Raw genomic sequence first — 22073 nt, forward strand, 5'->3', positions numbered from 1 at the left:
TACATGTGTAAGCAAGTATTTGTCGTTTTGTGAAAACGTTGCTTTGCGTGCTTCTGCTCTACCAATTTCGACAGAGTTGGCAAAATGATGGTCATCTCTCTCTACTCTCTCTCATATGGAGTCCGAAAACGACGAGACCTTGCAGGGTCTTTACGTGTAGCAGCTAGAATTGCTGACATCATCCAAAACGTTGTCGAACCAGTGTGCGAATGCGTCCTAATGTACAAATTCACACAAGGACTACTTTAAAAACAAGTAATTTACTTGCACAGGATCACACAAAATGCCATTGACGTGGCATTTTGAAGAGGTCAACAAGGACGTCACAACAACGGCCAAGCAACGAAAAATGCAAGGCGGAAGCAAGAGCCTGCGCGTGCTCGTTGCCCAGAGAGAGAGAGAGAGAGATTATTGCGGCCGTGCTTCTTCGAATTTAACAAAGTGACGTTAGGATAGTTGAGAGAAAAGGAGAGCGCTCGCTTGCACTTGGTTGCAGCTCCTGCCCTCCACCTGCAGCTTAGCATTCAAGCTTCAACACACATACACACACACACACCAGCATGCGCTTAATATAGCAGTTTCTATTTTATTTACAATAAAATAAAAACTGAGAGCTTTCAATTTTCTTGAAAGCAATGAAGAAACATTTGCAAAGATTCCAATCATACCCACTTCCCACGCTATACGTGCCTTATTTGAATTTTACTCATTTAACTCGGGTAAATTATAATGGACAATTTTTTATATGTGATGCTAGAGTCAGACTGAATCCCTCTATGTCCCGCATATGGGGGAGCATGAGATTCATACATTACTTTCTCACGTAGTGAGTTAGTAACGCATAGTCTATTGCCATAGAGAAGATAACCATCTTGTAAAGTAAATGGTTCTTCTTTCTTCCCTAATGCAAGGGCTGAAATCACATCTCTAAAATCGGGATCAATAGCATACTCATCTATCATTGAAGATAGATCATTGTGAGTTGCTATGGAAACCGCATTCACTCTCGGTCGTCTTGAGAGTGCATCGGCTACTTGATTATGCTTGCCAGCAATGTGAGCAATATGAAAATGAAATTGCGAAAGGAAATTTGCCCACCTCATTTGTTTGTCGGAGAGCTTGGTCTGCGTCATGAAGTACTTAAGACTTTGGTGATCCGTTCGCAGAATGAAAGGAGTCCCCAATAAATAGTGCTTCCATGAGTCTAAGGCATGTAGAACTGCAAGGAGTTCTTTTTCGTATATGCCTAGAGCTTGCTCAACAGGGTCGAGCCTTCAACTCTCATAGGCTATGGCGTGCCCTTCTTGGAGCAAAACAGCCCCAAGGCAATCACCACAAGCATCACATTGGACCTCAAATGGTTTTGAGAGATCCAGTAGTGTAAGCACAGGTTGAGAGATAAGCTTTTCGAAAGCATTGTTCTCCTTAGCAGACCATGTATACCTAACACTTTTCTTTGTTAGGTCATGTAATGGTCCCGCAATTTGTGAGAACTTTTCTATGAAGCGTCTATAGTATGCACACATACCTATAAAGCTTCTTAGTTCATGAAGATTCCTTGGTTTAGGCCATCCTTTTATTACCTCTAACTTGGATGGATCCATTTGGATGCCATCTTGAGAGATAATGTGACCTAAATACTGAATCTCTTGCAAGAAAATTTCACTTTTCTTTCGATTAACATAAAGTTTATTCTCTCTTAAAACTTGAAATATTACCTGGAGGTGTTGCTTGTGTTCCTCCAATGAATTAGAGTAGATGATAATATCATCAAAGAACACTCCAATGAAGGTTCGATGAGGCCTGAACAGCTTCTCCATCAAGCGGTTGAATGTGGCTGGTGCATTGGTCAAGCCAAAAGGCATGACAATGTATTCATAAAGACCAAATGTAGTACGAAATGCGGTCTTTACAATGTCTTGATCAACTATCCTTATTTGATGATAGCCACTTTTTAGGTCAATCCTACTAAAGTAGGTCGATCCTTGTAGCTTATCAAATAGGTCTTCTACCCGTGGAACGGGAAACCTATTCTTGATAGTGATCCTATTTAGTGCTCTATAGTCAACACACATACGATATGTGCCGTCTTTCTTTTGCACTAATAGCACAGGTGAGCAAAATGGAGATGAGCTAGGCCTAACCATGCCCTTCTCAACTAACTCATGCACTTGCCGCATAATCTCCTCTTGTTGAGCTTGAGAAACTCTATAAGGAGGTTTGTTAGGCGGTGAACTTCCTGGAAGAAGTTCAATTGCATGGTCATCATTACCTCGTTTAGGAGGTAGCTCACAAGGGATGTCGTCAATAAAAACATCTTGAAACCCTTTGAGAAAATTGGATAACTCTAATTCCTTTTGGTTGCTTTTATTTTCTTTTGCTAAAGCATTAGGTTCATTTTGAGAATCTTTAACAAAAATCATGTACACGGAAATAGAGCTCTTTATTGACTTGTTGAAAGCTGGTGTATGTATAATGGGGATGGTGTTACCCATCTCCTTAGCATCTATATACATGTCTTTTTCCCTGAACTTAAAGGAGATTCTCCTTTCAGGAAATTTAACATCGGCAGCCAGGCGGTCAAACCATGGTGCCCCTAGGATTACATCCTCATGCTTGAGAGGAGAGATAAAGAAGTCCTCTTTGTCCACATAGCCTTGGACATGAAGCCTCAATTTCCCGATTAAGGGAGTGACTGAAGCTTCTTGCCCCTTGAAGGCACTGTCTGCGGGTAAGATATCTCCCATCTCGTAGGATTGTATGCCTAGCTTGGTGGCTAACTCCATAGATATGAAATTGTGAGTAGAACTAGGGTCAAAGAGAATAAAAGCATCATGTTCTCTTACCTTTCCCCAAGCATGACATAGAGGAGATCCTTTGTGGTGAGTTTGGTGAATCTCCTCCTCTTGGATTTCAACCAAAGAAGCTCTAGGAGGATCTTGGCGGTTGTTCTTTTGGGGACAAGCGCGGTACGCATGCCCTTGTTCGCCGCACTTGAAACACCGGTTATCCTTACGATAACGCTCAAGCTCTTCAGGAGAGAGTTTATTCTTTCCTTTGTAAACTCCCTTCTCTTTAGCTTTGTTGGAATTGCCCTTAGGAGACTTTTGGACATTGTCCTTCCCCTTAGGCTCATTGGAACCCTTGTTTTCCGAGGGCTTATTATTTCTTTTACCCCCCGTTTGGAAATTGATTCGAGAGGCCACCATAGTATGGTGTATTACCGCCGATATGGTACGTGGCCTTTGGGAGTTGACATACTCCGCCATTTCTTCGGTTAAGCCCGCACAAAATTGTTGCTTTTGCTCTCCAAAATCCAACTTTTTGAAGATAGTAGCCTTGAGTTGTAGGTCCCAAAACTTGTCTACATATTTGTGGATGGATTCATTGGGAGAGAGCTTTAAGCTTCGCCATTCGGTGAGTACTTTGTCTTTGGCATCGATGGCCAAAAACTGCTTCATAATGGAAGCTCTTAAAGCCTTCCATGTTCTTGGAGCTTCACAGTTGGCTCGTAGGCTAGACCACCATTGTCTGGCAGACTTTTGAAAGTGCATAGCTACATGGCGTAGCTTAGAGGACTCCGTGAAGCCCTCATCTCCAAACGCCGCATCGAATTGCTGGATAAAGGCCAAGACTTTGTCCGTAGCACCGAAGGTGCCATCATAGGTAAGGAAAGAGATGCTCTTCCCTCCCTCTTTGAATTTCTTCAGCTTGGACGACCTCTTCCATGCGGCATAGGATTTCCTATGGCCTCTTCTTTTTGATGGTTCAAAAGTTGCACCATCACTTTCTTCAGAAGGTGAAGAATTTGAAGAAGGTGGAGAAGAGGGTGACCTCTTTCTCGCCTTTTTCTTGTCTTGATCTTTGTCGTCTTCACCATAGCTTTCATAAGAGGAAGAGGATGAAGAAGATGGAGAAGGGGGTGTCCTCTTTCTCGCCTTTTTCTTCTCTTGCTTTTTATCATCCCTCTTTGAATTGTGGTGAGGAGAAGAATACGATGGTCTTCTCCGCTTTGGTGGTGATGGAGAGCGTTTAGCCCGCCGTCTTCATGGAGCCATCTCCGCTGAGGTGGCGGGAGACTCACTTCTTTCTCGGTCCTTCGGTGGAGGCTCTTGAGTTCTCCTTTGGGAAGGAGATGCATCATCAAGAAGTAAATTCTTGAGCCCTTTATATGGATTCTCTTCTTCTTCCCGAATCGGAGAGAGACCTCTTTTGGTAGTCTCACAAGGAGGCTTCCTAGGTGTTCTCTCGTCATGGTGATGAGCTTGGAGAATCTCGTGAGCACGGAGCTGCCGTTGCACTTCACTTTGGAGAGATGGATTGCCCATGGCTTGTTGAAGCTTAGAAACAAGATAGTTAACAAGCATTGAAGCATCATTAGTAGCTTGCTCATGAGCAAAATCAAAGTTATCAACATTAATTTCACTCTCTTTACTATTGTCAGCCATTCTAACAACTTTTAGGTGTAAACTTTTTAGGTATACTTTGGCACTTCAAGCCCTAGTTGCTACTCCTCTTTACCCCTTTAGAAAAAGCACTCAAGCTACTGTACCCGCGGCTCGAATACCATTAATTGCAAGGAATAGAAGAGAGGTTCTTTCGACACCAAAACAGCACCGGCTCCTGTCAAGCTTCTAATAGCTCAATAGTGGTTAAGCCGTAGGCAAGCCCCGTAGGACTCCACTATTAAGACCATATCTCTCGACGGTGATGCCCCGTTAACTGCACAAAGGCAGGCGCATTGCAAGGCTGAAAAATCCCTATTCTACTTACTCACAGGCAATTAATAATACCAACCATTTGTAGCTAGCTTGAGGACCTCCCTTCTTGAGCAAGAAAAGAGAAACCTTGTGCTCTGATACCAATGTAACATTTAATGGCCTAATAACTTATGTGTAGCGGAAATTAGCATGAACATAGTGGGCATTTCATTAGAATAGATTCCTAATGAGAATTACAAGAGTGCTTGGGTGGAGAGAGCAACAAAAAGCATAACACCTAGTTAGATAGCATCGACAATACTTTCAAAAGAGAGAGAAATTAAGCTATTGACAACAGTTGAGGACCGGATTTGCATGGAGCCGGTCCCCCCTCCAAAAGGCTTTGTATTATGGTTTCTCCCATCAAGAGAGATATTGTACAATACAATTCTTTGTGTTCCTTCAAGATTAGCTAGTGCAATGAAGATGGAAGCTTCATACACCAAGCAAAACACTTAATCAAACACAACTTGAATTATCCCCGTTCTCAGACCCAAGACCTCACACACCTTCGAAGATGGTGAGAGCTAGCAGGGTATGAGAGTAGATTGAGAGGAAGAAGGAGTATCTTACGAGAAAGATGTACATCTCCTCACATAATCACTCATATTAGCATAGCTTAGCTTAGTAATTAGCTTGGTAGAGGAGATGAGCATGCATTGAAGCTTGGCTCTTGGTTGGATTTGCATCCACATGCCAAGAGAGTGTTGATGTAGGCTTCTATCTCACAAGCTTGGAGTAGGTGATGAGCTCTCCATTAAAGCTTGGGAGGAGATAGAGTATTCTTCTTTCACACATGGTCAAGTGTGAGTGTGTGTGTGCCAATGCCCAACAAAAATCAGCCCCCTCTCTCTCTTGGGCGAGCCCTAGCTACTAATTAGGTCTGGCTTTTGCCTCATTGGACCTCCCCAGGTCAAGCCAATAGGTATTAAGCAGCATAAGTGATAGCCTTCTGACATGTGTCCCCCTTTCCCCTTTTGTGAGAGCTTTAGGTAATTAAATAATTAAACTAAACTCTCATTGGACCCCTTTGTCTCCTTGCCAATAGAAATCAGGCAAGCCATGGGGCTTCTGAATGCTCATTGGACCCTTTGGGAGACTGCCCAATAGTCTTCTAGGAGACTTAATTCTCATTGGTTTCTTTTATTAAATGTTTTTAAATTAATTAAACTACATTTACTCTAGCTTAATTCTCATTGGTCCACTTCAAGGGTCTTCCAATAGGAATTGGGCACACCTTGTGGCATCTGGCCTAGGGAGCTGACATGTGTCCCTCATTCCCTTTGTGTAAAGGGAGCCTGTGTGTGTGTGTGGCTTTCTCTCTCATCCCCTACCTTTGGGGCTCGCCCCCTCCCATGTAGGGATGTGCAAAGACTTTTAGGGCACACACAAAGCATCCAATTTTCCCTAGGGTTGACCTTTGGACACAACCTTTGAATTTTGGAACCTTAGCATTTTGGAAGTCTTAATGGGTTGAACCTTAGGGTCTTTTTAGCCCATTGTTGCACATGGCTCTTTTGCAGATGGCCCCCCCTTTGGATCCCTATTTTCCCTCCTTTGGATCCCTACTGTGGCCGGTCTGCTAGCTTAACCAATATTCTAGCTTTTTCTCCCTTGGCACTTCCCCACATTAAATGATCGGTTTAATATGAGAAAATCATTTAGGAGAATTAGATATTGATTATTATGACACATGATAAAAAGAGAATAATGTTCGGCTCAAACAATTGTGAGGTAGTGATAAGAGCGCCTTCTCAATGTTTTCATTTGATGTACATATTCCCTTCTTCGGGTACTTTTTTCATCATATGAAGGGCAAAATTTTCATGAAATTTGTCATTTGATGGGTTTGTCACAGTATTCTCAACATCGCTTCGATTTCAATTTCAAAAATGCCGATTGTGGGCAAGGGAAAAGGAGAAATTCCACCCCAAAATAGAGAAAAATAGTGTAAAAACCCAAAAAATAAACCTAATTTTCTAAAATTTCTTCTTGGCAAATTCAAGGAAAGGAATTTTGTATGTTTGGAAAAATGATTTTTCCATAACACTAGTTTGTCTAAAAATTGGTCTTGTATAGGGAAATGTTGTCAGGCAGATTCACTGCTCGCAGTTGCTAGCAAAGTGAGAATTAGGCCAACAAACAAAGGACGGAGCTTGACCCATACACGCATGGAAACAAATAGATGGGTCTCAATCATCTACGCGACCTTCTATGGACAATCCCTAACAAGGAAAACCAACTCAAAGCACACTATGTATGCACAAAAGCTATCTTATCTACGATGGCTACGCTCTCTGAAACAAGACCTAACGTTATCGAATCGTCATGAAACTCAAGAGATGACCTCTACACACCTACAGGACACTACCATAAAGTCTCTTACCCAACTCACTACCTGTAAACACTTGGTGTAGAAATCACGTATGAAGACAGGCCAAAAATTACAAGTCATTGATTCTAAATGTGTTTAAGCCTAATGCGTAGTTCTACTTGCCATGAACGCAATGACATATAGCAATCTCTAATCGGATGCACGGTTAGAGAGAAAACTCATACCAAAGCTTGTTGGAGAGCTCTTCGCGAAGAGACCAAAACCGTGCAAGCTTGGCGTCGACGCGTACCTCTTCTCATTGCTAACACGATGGTGAAGACACCTTCACAATGTAGCATTCGTAGTGCATGTAGAGAGTAGAAGAATATCACTCACTCTCTCATATAAACTCATGGCGCACTTAGTTGATCTCAAAAGTTGATTAATTCAAAAGTTGTTCTTAGGGTTACAAATATTAGCTTTTAATTCTCAGCCTTGGAGGTTCTAACTTATCAAAATCATCTCCTTCTTTTTACTATGAGTTTGGCTAATCCATATATTTAGTATATTACAATATGGAGACTCAATCGAGTCCCGAAAAATAATTACATTGAGTTGACAGAATAAATAATACAAGTTTGGGCTTTTCCCATGTTCAGTGGTTAACACTCTCCCCCTTCGCGTCCATGTCGTCCCTGACATGAGGGGTCTTCGTCTATTTGGCTCTTGTGTCTAGTTGTTGTAACAGTCTTTGAGGCGTTGGTGTCAATGGAACCCTCGAGGCTTTAGCAGCTTTAAGTATGACTCATATCTTATATTGCCCAAGGTGACTGTAGAGCCAAAGATCCTGTTGTCATAAGTGAAGAAGCGGGTGAAGAAGGCTTCTTCAAAGGCTTGCATATGATAGCTTGGGAGGAACATTAGCCTTTGGTAAAACAAGTGTAGAACCTCCGGGGATGGCTCCTTTGACAAGTCATATGTCATTCTGGTTACAGTGTCGCCCGTCGATAGTAATGTGAAATCTGTTGCTTTTGATGGGGCGAACACTTCAAGGCATGCCAGGAGAGTCTTGCAGATCTTTCGAATCATCACGCACGTTAAGTCCGGAGAGCCAATGAAAGTCTTAATGTGTTAATGGTGCCCTTTAGGGTTTTCACTGTATAAGAAACACCTATTCTCTCTCCCTCCTTAGGTGGTGGCATGTATGGGTAGTCGAGCTAGGTAGGGTGTTTCTTTAGTAGCCTAGCATGATTTCCCCATGTGGGTACTCTAGGTACGGGGATAAATAAAATGTCATCCCTTATGTTCTTTGGGGCTTCCACCAAGTATTGCAAAAATCTTGGGTACTTGAGGAGCCACCCTTTTCTCCATTTTGGTTGGGAATACACTATCTTCTTGGTAGCCTCTAGGTCCTTGAGATCCCTTCGTATACTGGCTTTGTTGCTTCTGCTTCCACTCTCTTCTTTATTGTCAAAACTTCATATTTCAAGAGAGGGTAGGGGAGGGATGGCTACATCGACTCTTCCCTAAGTACATATGTGGCCAGGCCTTGGACTCCAACAGAGCGAGTCATTCTCTTTTCCCATTCCAAGGCTCCCTTTTGGTCCTCTGTTGTGGATTGTTCAATTAAAGTTTGGAGACGTTCCTCCTCTTCTGTTGTCAATGGTTGTTCTCCTTCTCCTTGTGAGTGTAACTATCATGCCAAGGGTAGGACTATAGAAGGGCACGGCCCTGTCCAAGGGCAGACTAATGTTGTACAGGGACTATATATAGCTAAGAGTTAGAGGGCCAAGGGCCTATATATAGGTATGGTTGGGTGATTATGGCATGTCTATCTCCCTATGGCCTTTCATTAGTATCAGAGCACGGAGGAGAGCAGCCATGGAAGGGAAAGGACTCTCTCAATTTCTCTCTTGATCTCAGCGTGAGGCATGGCCTCCTCTTCGGAGTCTTCTCCCTCTTTGCAGCTCTCTCGTTTTGAGGAGCAGGACATGCATGCTCATGGAAGCCATGGTGTGCACGATGGCTAAGCAGGAGGTCGGGGTCGAGACACCCAGCATGTGCAAAGCCTCTTTGCTCAAAAACCAGCATGGTCATGCTCCATGGATTTGCGTTGCGGAGGGGAGGAGGGTTCGTCATGGCGGCACTGGCCGGGAAGCACCACAGGTCGCCCTGCCTTTTGGCACAACACACGGCAACTCGCAGGTCCGCCATCGCTGCCTCACACCCGCTGTTTGGGAGGACAAAGAATCAATTACCAAAATCTTTTAAGGGAGCGTGCCCACCACGGGCACACCCCCCACCCCCCCCCTCTCGTTCGAGGCATGAGCTTGGCAACCGTTCGAGCAACCACTCGATGCCATGAGTATTCTGCAGTAAATTGGAGAAGCGTTGCAAGGCATGGTCACCTTGGCATGGATTCAAGCATGCACGTATGTGATGCTGCAACAAGAAAATTTTCATCCATGTCGAGCAAGTGATGCGGATTCACGGTGCATCCGATAGCATTTCACAAGATCGAGCATTGTCAAGAATCCATGCAAAGTGTTGACAGTAAGGGCATAGCATGCCAGGCTTTTTGTCAAATATTCCAACACGAATGGAGTATAAGGTTTTGAGATTCACCTTCTTGTGGTTTTCATAGCTTTATGCATATGCTTGTATTGCAGGAGCGTGTAATTATTTTAATCTTGGCCATGGTGCCGTGAGAGACTACCTGGGGGGAAGTATGACCATGGTTAGTTCATTCCGTTCGATTTAGATGGTTGTTATCACAATTCGGACTAAGGAGCAAGGCTCCAACAAAGCTAACCCATACAAGGGCTTTTATGGTGCTCCTACAAGGCAAGGTTGCCTAGTAGTACAAGTAACACAGGCCATGTCGACAAGGTCGATTCTAAAAGGGTGCCTCAATCATGTTTTACCCAGGGAGCAAGGCTAAATCCACCAAGACTACCATGGACTAAATTCCTATCTATATATGTCTTGGGTGCATGATCACGCCCAAGAATCTATAGCTTGCAAAGGACAGGCAAAGTCCATAGCTATGAGCTAAATTCTCAAGTCAACAACCATACTATAGGATGCTATGACTTTGACTGCCAAGGGAAATCAATAGGTATGTTACCTTGTTGCTTTGATCAAGCAGTATTTGGCAATAGTTGACACTTGATAGCTAAGTTGTAGATGCCATCTCTATCACTATTGGGCAATATCATGATTCTCAACAAAGTACACGCTTCGGCAAGGCCGATTCTCTATGAAATTTTGACACGGTTGATTCTTCACTACTTGGACACATGTGTGTCAGCAAGCGTACGTGTTTGCTATGAGCATACGAATTTGGGAGTCTATCAGTTCTATCTCATATTACTGATAGACTTCTAGGCAGTAAGGCTTCGCTCTACGACATACTGCATAGCAATTTTTGAAGTTCGGAATATGCTATCAATATACGAATTCGGGAGTCTTTGCAGCATGTCTACAAGTTTTCTCAATAGAGATCACCCTAAACCAAGTCAAGAAGGCACGTGTGGAACCTCCAACTACTCTCAAGTTATTCGCCCGTACAGAACATGTATGTGTCTTAGCTTATCCTAAAGCGTACAACTACACGCCCTCGGAGAGAGAGGCTTAGCTTATCCTATAAACGTACACCTGTGTATGTGTACCATGCCCTCGTCATACCATAAGTCACATCTGGACCCATTGTCCTTGTATGTGACCGTGACTGTATCAAGGTAACTTGAAATGCGGCACTTTGTCTGTGAATAACATCAAAAATGTTTTAAAATATCAATAACTAACCTCGCCCATGACAGAGTAGCGAGTGATGTAGCGGAAGCGTATGCAATGATGGGTGTTTTACATCCATCGTACTAGTATGTCATGCATACCAAGCAAAAAATAGAATAATAAGCCCCTAGCTTCAATGACCGTCACAACCATGGGAGGCGTTCATATACGTGCCGTTCACGCTTACACTGGCATGGATACACCACAGTGCATCGTTGCGTAAACTATGAGCTTATATCCACAGAGGGTGAAAGATATGTGACAGTAGCATTGTCAATCAATAATACCTTTGCATAAAAGAGAAGCCTTGCTTCGCAAGAAAAGTGACAAAGCACTGTGCTATGAACAAAGGCTTCGTATGGAGTCTGCCCAAACACTTTGCTTTGCACAACAGAGAAATCTGTTCCAACATGAAAAGTAAAACATAGACAAAAACACATATAACTTGAAATTGACTAACCTTGTCGCCCACTTGTGGCTAGGTTTCTGGTATTTTGCTCGAATCCGGCTCATAGAATACAACACATCCGAATAAGGGGATTTCCTCAGCCCAGTATTCTCTCTTTCTCTCTTTCCAATTTCTATGTGGGAAAGGTGAAACTAGGCATGATTTTATTGCAATATTTTATTTCAATACGATAACAGGAAGGGATAAGCGCCATCTATTGACACCTATTTTGGCATGGCTAAGCGCCATCTGTTTGTAGTCCATCATTGATGATTTCAAGATTGCACACTTCTATCCAGTTAAGTACCCATCGATTATAATGGACAAGCAAGAGTCTTGTCATTAGTGATTTTTTGGGCATTATTTTAGCACTAAAAACTTCGAGTGCAAAAATCCAGTTGAGTTCTTAAACGTCTTAAACTCGTAAGGGCTTATCTCTACCAAGGTGTAGAGATGACGCCAGCATTTTAGACAGCACGGCTGTTCACAAAAACCCAAGATTATGGAGTTTTGGGTCCAAAAAAGATCTGGTTGTGAATACAATTCCAACTTCAATGGATCTCCTATTTCACTCTGGCACTACGAGTGTCTATATGAGTCCAGTTTTGGGTAAGACCCAGGTCGTGATTATTAAATCACTTATTAAGTGTGATGGTCCATTCTTGGAATCTTCACACTTGCACTTTCAAGAAAAGAAGTCCATAAGCTGCCAAGGGCTCGTGGATAATTTCAACTTCCAAAGTTGAATTAAGATACTATCGGCTGCTAGTTGAGCAGTTTTCGTGCAACGTTTAACCAAGGGGTTTGACAATGTTGATTTTACCCAAGGAGTCTGGTTTGCAAAGGCTACACCCAAGGTTACGTGTGCAATACTACTTACATTTCACTAATTTAACATTAGTGTTCCTAGGCCTTTGCCGATGGGAAATTTGTGCAGGTGCTTTTCACTTCGCTACAAAGAAATGAAAAGGTCATGTACGAGCCAAGCAATTTGGGTTGTGGTGTCCAAAATAAGTTTGTGTATTATGTAATTATAGCCCACTTATAGGGTTTATTTGGCACATGTTGTCACATGGGAACAACATGGTCTTGGAACTCAAGGAGTTCGGTTTAGCCAATGTGGAGCATGGATAATGAGGGTGTAACATTTAATGGTCCAGGACCTTGTGTGTAGTAGAAATAGCATGAACATAGTGAGCATTTCATTAGAATAGATTCCTAACGAGAATAACAAGAGTGTTTGGGTGGAGAGAGCAACAAAAAGTATAACACCTAGTTAGATAGCATGAACAATACTTCAAAAGAGAGAGAAATTAAGCAATTGACAACAGTTGAGGACCGGATTTGCATGGAGCCGGTCTCCCCTCCAAAAAGCTTTGTATTATGGTTTCTCCCATGAAGAGAGACATTTTACAATACAATTCTTTGTGTTCCTTCGATACTAGCTAGTGCTATGAAGATGGAAACTTCAAGCACTAAGCACAACACTTATTAAACACAACATCAATTCCATCCACGGTCTCAGACCCAAGACCTCACACACCTTTGAAGATGGTGAGAGCTAGCGGGGTATGAGAGTAGATTGAAAGGAAGAAGGAGTATTCTTACGAGAAAGATATACATCTCCTCACATAATCACTCTTATTAGCATAGCTTAGCTCAGTAATTAGCATGGTAGAGGAGATGAGCATGCATTGAAGCTTGGCTCTCGGTTGGATTTGCATCACAAAGCCAAGAGTTGTTGGTGTAGGCCTCCCTTCTCACAAGCTTCGAGTAGGTGGTAAGCTTTCCATTAAAGCTTGAGAAGGAGAGAGAGAGAGAGTCTTCTTGCAAGCTTCACAAATAGATTGTGTGAGTGTGTAAGTCAATAATGCCTTTGAAAAATCAGCCCCCTCTCTCTCTTGGTCGACCCCCCTTGCTATTTGCTCATTCTCACACCTCATTGGACCTCCCCAGGCCTAGCCAATGGAAATTAAGCAGCATAAGTGATAGTCTTCTTACATGTGTCCCCCTTTCCCCTTTTGTGAGAGCTTTAGGTAATTACTTAATTCAACTAAACTCTCATTGGACCCCTTTGCCTTCTGGCCAATAGGAATCAGGCAAGCCATTGGGCTGTTGAATGCTCATTGGACCCCTTGGGACTGTGCAATAGTCTTCTAGAGAGCTTAATTCTTATTGGTTCATTTATTAAGTGTTTTTAAATTAATTAAGCTAGATTTACTCTAGCCTAGTTCTCATTGGTCCACCTTCAAGGCCATCCAATAGGAATTGAGTATACCTTGTGGGCATCTAAGCTAGGGAGCTGACATGTGTCCCTCATTCGCTTTGTGTAAAGGGAGCTTGTGTGTGTGTGTGTGTGTGTGTGTGTGTGTGTGTGTGTGTGTGTGTGTGAATTTCTCTCTCATCTCCTACTTCTAGGGCTCGCCCCCTCCTATGTAGGGATGGTTGAAGACTTTTGGGACACACACAAAGCATCCAATTTCCCTAGGCTTTTGACCTTCGGACCCAACCGTTGAATTTTGGAAGTCTTAATGGGCTGAAACTTAGGGTCTTTTGAGCCCATTTTTGCACATAGCTCTTTTGCAGATGGCCCCCCCTTTGGATCCCTATTTTCCCTCCTTTAGATCCCTACTGTGTCTGGTCTACTAACTTAACCAATATTCTAGCTTTTTCTCTCCTGGCACTTCCCCATATTAAATGATCAGTTTAACATGAGAAAATCGTTTAGGAGAATTAGATATTGATTATTATGACATTACCTCTCTCTTGAAATCATAGTCGTCCTCAACTATGGGGTAGAGAAGATAAAGCATATTCATTAGTCCTTTTTCTTAGTGGGTAGAGAATCCCTATGTTACCCTACGACATCGTTCCAGAATGGATGACTGGTCCATTTGGCGCTTGAGAGCCTAAGCTGCCACAAGCATGTCTGCACATTAGTCCTATCAATCCTCCATAGTAGAGTGACAAGCTCTAATTGGTGTTTGGGAGACGTCGTCTCTGCAAATTTGATCTAAGCATGCATACTACTTCATTTTTGTGCACAATAAAGAAAAAGAGAGTCTTATAAGACAAAAACTTTGTTCTTTTTTAAAATTTGTACATTCGCTTACTCTAGGGAAGCATTGTAAGCATTGACAAGGTTTAGGTTATCCTTTAATTGTATGCCTTGCATCCATCTAGCATCTTTAAAAGGATAATTCTTAAACTTAATAAGGTATCGTTGGATAGTTTTACCGCCTCTTCGTACCTTGTCTTCATGTCGGAGAATGGACTCGGACTACAACACCTCTTCTTGGTCCTTGATCTCTGGTGGGTCTTCAATGGCTGGTTCTTGGGGTGGCTCTCCTTTGTAAGGCTTTAGTAGGCTCACATGGAAAGCATTGTGTATGAGCTAATGACTGGGCAACTTGAGTTGATAGGCCATCTCATTGATTGGCCTAAAATTTTGGAAGGGACCATAGTACCTTTTTGCTAACTTAGCATAGTACTTTTGGTGTCCCGTAGGATTCTTGCCCATTGTGTGCCTTAATCGAGCCTTGGGAAATTTGAGTAAGACCCAATCATTTTCTTTTAAAGGCTTGGGCTCTTCTGTGCTTGTCAGCAGCAGCCTTTTGCCTTTGCTGTGAGATAGAGATAGCATCCTTAATCTTTTGGAAAGATTCTTGTAGGTCTCTGCTATACTCATCTGCAGCGAAGATCTTCCTGTGTACCTTAAGTAGCAAGGGACTTTTTGATCTTCCCTCTATTACCTCAAAAGGTGCTTTTCTTGTGGAAGTATGTACAATATTATTGTAGACATACTCCATTAAGGGTAAGTACTTCTCCCATTGGGATCTTTGATCTACTTCCGTTACATAGACTTTTAGTAGATCGAGAATTGTTAGGTTAGCTATTTCACTTTGGCCATCCGTTTGCCGGTGATAGGCCGAAGAGAAATTTAGCCTTGTTCCTAAATTCTCATAGAGACCCTTCCAGAAATTACTGGTCATTCTAGGATCTCTATTCGACACTATGGACATTGGCAAGCCATGGTACTTGAAGATTTGTGAAATGAAGAGGGTTGCCATTTAATGGGCTTTAATAGTCTTTTTGACAGGTATAAAATGAGCTTGTTTACTGAACCTGTCTACTATAGTCTATATTCCTGTATTTCCATGGATAGACTTAGGCAATCCAAAGATAAAATCCATGGATATGCTCTCCCATGGTGAATTAGGGGTTGGCAAAGGTTGAAGCAATCCAGGTTGCTTCCCTCTATCAAACTTCGTCTTTTTGGCATACCACACATTTAGAAACATACTCTTGTATATTTGCTTTCATGGTAGGCCAATAGAAATATGTTTCAATCCCCTTTAGGGTAGACTAAATCCCTCTATGCCATGCATAAGGAGGAACGTGATATTCATACATTACTTTCTCATGGAGTGAGTTAGTAACGTATAGTCTATTGCCATAGAGAAGATAACCATCTTGTAAGGTAAATGGTTCCTCTGTCTTCCCTAATGCAAAGGCTGAAATCACATCTCTAAAATCGGGATCAATAGCATACTCATCTATCGTTAGAGATAGATCATTGTGAGTTGCTACGGAAACCGCATTCACTCTCGGCCGTCTTGAGAGTGCATCGGCTACTTGATTATGCTTGTGAGCAATGTGAGCAATATGAAAATGAAATTGCGAAAGAAAATTTGCCCACCTTATTTGTTTGTCGGAGAGCTTGGTCTGCGTCATGAAGTACTTAAGACTTTGGTGATCCGTTCGCAGAATGGAAGGAGTCCCCAATAAATAGTGTTTCCATGAGTCTGAGGCATGTAGAACTGCGAGGAGTTCCTTTTCATATATGCATAGAGCTTGCTCAACAGGGTCGAGCCTTCGACTTTCATAGCCTATGGCGTGCCCTTCTTGGAGCAAAACAACTCCAAGGCAATCACCACAAGCATCACATTGGACCTCAAATGGATTTGAGAGATCCGGTAGTGTAAGCACAGGTTGAGAGATAAGATTTTCTTTAAGCTTTTTGAAACATTGTTCTCCTTGGCAGACCATGTATACCTAACGTTTTTCTTTGTTAGGTCATGTAATGGTCCTGCTATTAGTGAGAACTTTTCTATGAATCGTCTATAGTATGCACACATACCTATAAAGCTTCTTAGTTCACGAAGATTCTTTGGTTTAGGCTTTTATTACCTCTAACTTTGATGGATCCGTTTTGATGCCATCTTAAGAGATAATGTGACCTAAATAATGAATCTCTTGTAAGAAAAATTCACTTTTATTTCGATTAACATAAAGTTTATTCTCTCTTAAAACTTGAAATATTACTTGGAGCTGTTGCTTGTGTTCGACTAAAGAATTAGAGTAGATGATGATATCATCAAAGAACACTCCAATAAAGGTTCGGTGAGGTCTGAATAGCTTCTCCATCAAGCGGTTGAATGTGGCTGGTGCATTGGTCAAGCCAAAAGGCATGACAATGTATTTGTAAAGACCAAACGTAGTGCGAAATGCGGTCTTTACAATGTCTTGATCAACTATTCTTATTTGATGATAGCCACTTTTTAGGTCAATCCTACTGAAGTAGGTGGACCCTTGTAGCTTATCAAATTGGTCTTCTATCTGTGGAACGGGAAACCTATTCTTGATAATGATCCTATTTAGTGCTCTATAGTCGACACACATGCGATATGTGCTGTCTTTCTTTTGCACTAATAGCACAGGAGAACAAAATGGCGATGAGCGGGAGATGAGCTAGGCCTAACCATGCCCTTCTCAACTAACTCATGCACTTGCCGCATAATCTCCTCTTGTTGAGCTTGAGAAACTCTATAAGGAGGTTTGTTAGGCGGTGAACTTCCTGGAAGAAGTTCAATTGCATGGTCATCATTACCTCGATTAGGAGGTAGCTCACAAGGGGTGTCATCAATAAAGACATCTTGAAACTGATTGTGTATTTTTTCTTTTGCTAAAACATTAGGTTCATTTTGAGCGTCTTTAACAAAAATCATGTACACGGAAATTGAAGGGGATCGGAGAGCACCATAGACGGAGAGTGAGAGAGAGAAGGAGACACACGACACACATATATGGGTGGGGAGACTCCAAAAGAGTGAGCAACCCCCTATACACTTATGCTAGGTATAAGGTATACAAGTCAGTGGGTGCCCAGACTCTGGGCGGTTGAGCAAGGCACATGTGCCTATACCCCAACAACCTCCCACTTAAAGGCGACTGTGCCTTTAAGCAAGGGAACCTAATCTAAAGACTACAAAAGGCGAGAGAAAATCGCTCTCAACCGATGCCCACTGGCTGGCTGTGATCGTGTGCATCCGACTGTCCTTCTCCCGTGTAAGTTCTCCCGTGTAAGTCCATACACCACCAGACGTACCGCACACGTACTGCAAGTATGTATGCAATACCTGCATATCTCCCTCGTGCACTATGTCATCATCAGTCAACAAACGGCTGACAACCCCAAATGCAAATGCTCCCACTGCAGCTGCGATATCCGGTCTCAAGATCAACATCTCATACATGAGACCACCGAATGCCGATGCAATGCTAGCGGGCCCTGCTAGCTCTACGGAGCATGCATCAACATATATATCCATGGCAATAGGCATCTCTGACTGACAAGGCGTGTCAGCCACATGCATCTCCTGACTGTCCGCAAAAGACGCATCAACCTGTCGTGCAACCTCAGAGAAAACCAGCTGCTCTAGGTGTCTGCTGGAAGACATATCCTGCACAACTATATCCCCATGCTCACTGTCGAGCATAGAAAGGAATGATTGCATAATCGCTGACGTCCCAGCCTCCTCTGCAATCATCCACTGCAAACATGACCACTCAATCTGTTGTGACTCACTAGAGCTCTCATGCTCTAACTCCTTATGCATAGACTCTTGCACAACGTCCTCCTGTCGTGACTCACTAGAGCAAGACCGCTCTACCTGTCTATCCTGCATAGGAGTATCTCGCACAACTGACTCTTTGCTTTGCTCGATCAATAGCAAAGCATGCATGTCTGACTCGATCACCTCTCTGTGTGACTGCTCAAGTCGTGCCCCAACTGTGTGCACAACGAGCTCACTACTCTGCACTCCATGCAAAGCACCCTGCAACCCATGAGCAAAAGAGACTGTCCGGGTCTCTCGCTCTCTGCATGGCTGTAACAAGATTGAGACTCGACCCTCTCGCACCAGTACTATGTGCAATGGGTACCATGTGCCAACTCTAGCACCTCTCACAATCACTAGCGAATCCAAATGCAACGCAAAAGATCGCTCAAGCAGTGATACCCGACATCCACTATCCCTGAGCTGACCAACGGAGATCAAACTCATCGTCAAATCTGGCACATGACGCACATCTCTGAGCACGTACGATGCACCGCTCGGTAATGACAGTCTCACATCTCCTGAACCAACAATCTCATGCAGTGACCCATCTGCCAATCGCACACTACCATGCACTCTGCTAGAATAGCTACTGAACCAGTCACGATACAGAGTGACATGAAAAGTAGTGTCCTTGTCTAGCACCCACTGCAAAATAAGTGCACTATCCTCAGACGTCAAAAAATCAGGAGTAATACAGGAAGCAAATGTGACCTCACTGTCACTAGGGTACTCAGAGACTCTATCTGATCCTGCAACTGTCAAGTCAACGAAGCCTATAGCATCTCCTGCATCCTTGAGACTAGCCTGTCTCCTGTGCTGTCTCATACGACGAAAGCATCGCCATCTAATGTGCCCTGTGTGACCACAATGCCAACATCTCAAGTGTCGATACGAATGAGAACGCCGTCTCTCATGAGTCATTGTCCTAGACTCGAAAGTCTCACACATATTGACTACTATAAGTGAATGTCAAAAATAACCAAGAGCTGTAACTCTACTCTAGGTACGGTAGCAATGAAATGCACTCAACTAATCCAAAAGAAGCAACCTGCAACGAGAAAATGCTCTCCAAAAAAGAGCTCACCAGCACCTACAATGCTCATGCGAATCCACGCATAAAATCTCTCATAGTAGTGTAACCACACTGTGCTCCACAAATGGCAATGATGCAAATCCCAAATGCCAAGGTGTACGAGGCTCCTGTAGAGTAAACCAAGCTCCTGTATGGCTGTAAAATATGGCTGCAAATCAGCCCCAAAACAGCCCCAAAATTCAGCTCTTAAACAGCTGCATAAACAAGTCACAAACGTGTCCCATATCAGCCTACAACTGAGCCATACATGGACACCTGCAAAGAGGAAACAATGGCTGAAAATTCAGCACCCAAATAAGCCCTCAAACCTACCTGTAACTTGTAAATCTGTAGCTGAAACCTGCTGAAAAACCTCAAGCCATTAGTGCTCGAATCCGGCTACCTAGCTCGTAGCCACACATCATACATCACAATATTCACTCCTGTGAGTGTGCCAAGATAACTGTATGCCTGTCAAACCGTGAGCTAATCACCAAGCCCACACTGTGCGGTGTTGATGCATACACACGCACAAATCTCCCACTTGCAGAGAACACCGCACGCAAATGCTGAGTGCAACCCGCAATCTATACCTTTTTTGCATAAACGATGCGCATAAAACTCATGGGAAAATTTCGCCAGAGTTTTGACGCACAATGGCTATCAACACAAAATAACCATTGTCCTGCAAGCTCAATACAATGAGCAATCAATGCGCATCAAACTACACTCAACATACATGCATAAGCTCTGCAAACCTGTGTCCAACAAATGCTCACAAAGAGTACCATAGGTGACCATACATGCATCCACAACCAACCTCTGCACTTTCTCACAAGATCTACTGCTGACCACATAAGCATACATAGAGCATTACCCGCTCAAAGACCATGTATGCAAGCCACAACACTGCAGAAGAACCACTCAACTGCAACTGGCAACACCTGTGGGAGTACTAGACTCAACCTATACTTGGGAGTCAAACTCGATCTTGTAACACCTTATATGTGCCTACTACCTGCAGTGTGCACGGGTAAGCTGTCTGCAGCAAAGAAAACAACAGAGCCCAAAACTGTCCTGAAAAACAGTCTCTGTGTTTTTAATTTTAGACCACCTGCACTCCGAATCAAAAAACGATTCCTTCTACAAAGTTGTAAAGCTTGAAGCCAGCTCCGTTTTGAACCAAATAGTTTTGCAATCGAAGCTTTGTAGCTCAAGTTATGGGCAAAACAGTAGATTGTTGTCAAACTGCCAAAAACTGAACGACTTTCTTTTGTGCTTCTTTGAACTCATAGAAAGGCTCAAACTCACTTCCCACCTCGATGCGTGAGCTGAATGCATCAATCTCACAATGCTTCCATGTCTATGGAAGCTCCAAGCTCCAATCTGTTGCCGATGTAGCCGTTGCAAAGCTTGTCGAGAAGAGGGAAGATGTTGTACACAGTGGGCTGATCTATAGAGGAATTGTGGACTGATCTGTGAGCACTAGGAAGCTCCTAAGAGCTCTCTTGCAAGCCTCTGTATGGCTGTCCACAAGCCTCCTCTATTTCTTTGCTCAGATATGTGACCTCTCCGCCATAGCCGACGAGTTCATCGCGAAGCCGTCCATCTACGCTCTCAAACCTGTCGCTTTGATACCAATTGAAGGGGGTCGAAGAGCACCACAGACGGAGAGTGTGAGAGAGAAGGAGACACACGACACACAGATATGGGTGGGGAGACTCCAAAAGAGTGAGCAACCCCCTATACACTTATGCTATGTATAAGGTATACAAGTCAGTGGGCGCCCAGACTCTGGGCGGTAGGGCAAGGTGCAGGCGCCTATACCCCAACAGAAATAGAGCTCTTTATTGACTTATTGAAAGCTTGCGAATGTACAATGGGTATGGTGTTACCCATTTGATTGGCATCTATGTAAATATCTTTTTCCTTGAACCTAAAGGAGATTCTCCTTTCAGGGAATTTAACATTGGCAGCCATGCGATCAAACCATGGTGCCCCTAGGAATACATTCTCATGCTTAAGAGGAGAGATAAAGAAGTTCTCTTTGTCCACATAGCTTTGGACATGGAGCCTCAAATTTTCGATTAAGGGAGTGACTTAAGCTTCTTGCCCCTTGAGAGCACTGTCTGCGGGTAGGACATCTCCCATCTCGTAAGCTTGTATGCCTAGCTTGGTGGCCAACTCTATGGATATGAAATTGTGAGTAGAACCAGGGTCAAAGAGAATAAAAAGCATCATGTTCTCTTACCTTTCCCCAAGCATGTCATAGAGGAGATCCTTTGTGGTGAATTTCCTCCTCTTTCGACCAAGGTAGCCCTAGGAGGTTCATGGCGGGTGTTCTTTTGGGGACAAGCGCGGTACACATGCCCTTGCTCGCCGCACTTGAAACAACGGTTATCCTTGCGATAACGCTCAAGCTCTTCAGGAGAGAGTTTATTTTTGCCTTTGTAAACTCCCTTCTCTTTAGCTTTGTTGGAGTTTCCCTTCGGAGACTTTTGGACATTGTCCTTCCCCTTAGGCTTATTGGAACCCTTGTTTTTCATGGGCTTAGAATTTCTTTTAGCCCCCGCTTGGAAATTGATTCAAGAAGCCACCATAGTATGGTGTATAACCACCGATATGGTGCATGGCCTTTGGGAGTTGACATACTCCACCATTTCTTCAGTTAAGCCCGCACAAAATTGTTGCTTTTGCTCTCCAAAATCCAACTTCTTGAAGATAGCGGCTTTGAGTTGTAAGTCCCAAAACTTGTATACATATTTGTGAATGGATTCATAGG

Source organism: Adiantum capillus-veneris, chromosome 26, assembly GCF_014529385.1.
Source record: "Adiantum capillus-veneris isolate H3 chromosome 26, ASM1452938v2, whole genome shotgun sequence".
NCBI classification, from domain to species: domain Eukaryota; kingdom Viridiplantae; phylum Streptophyta; class Polypodiopsida; order Polypodiales; family Pteridaceae; genus Adiantum; species Adiantum capillus-veneris.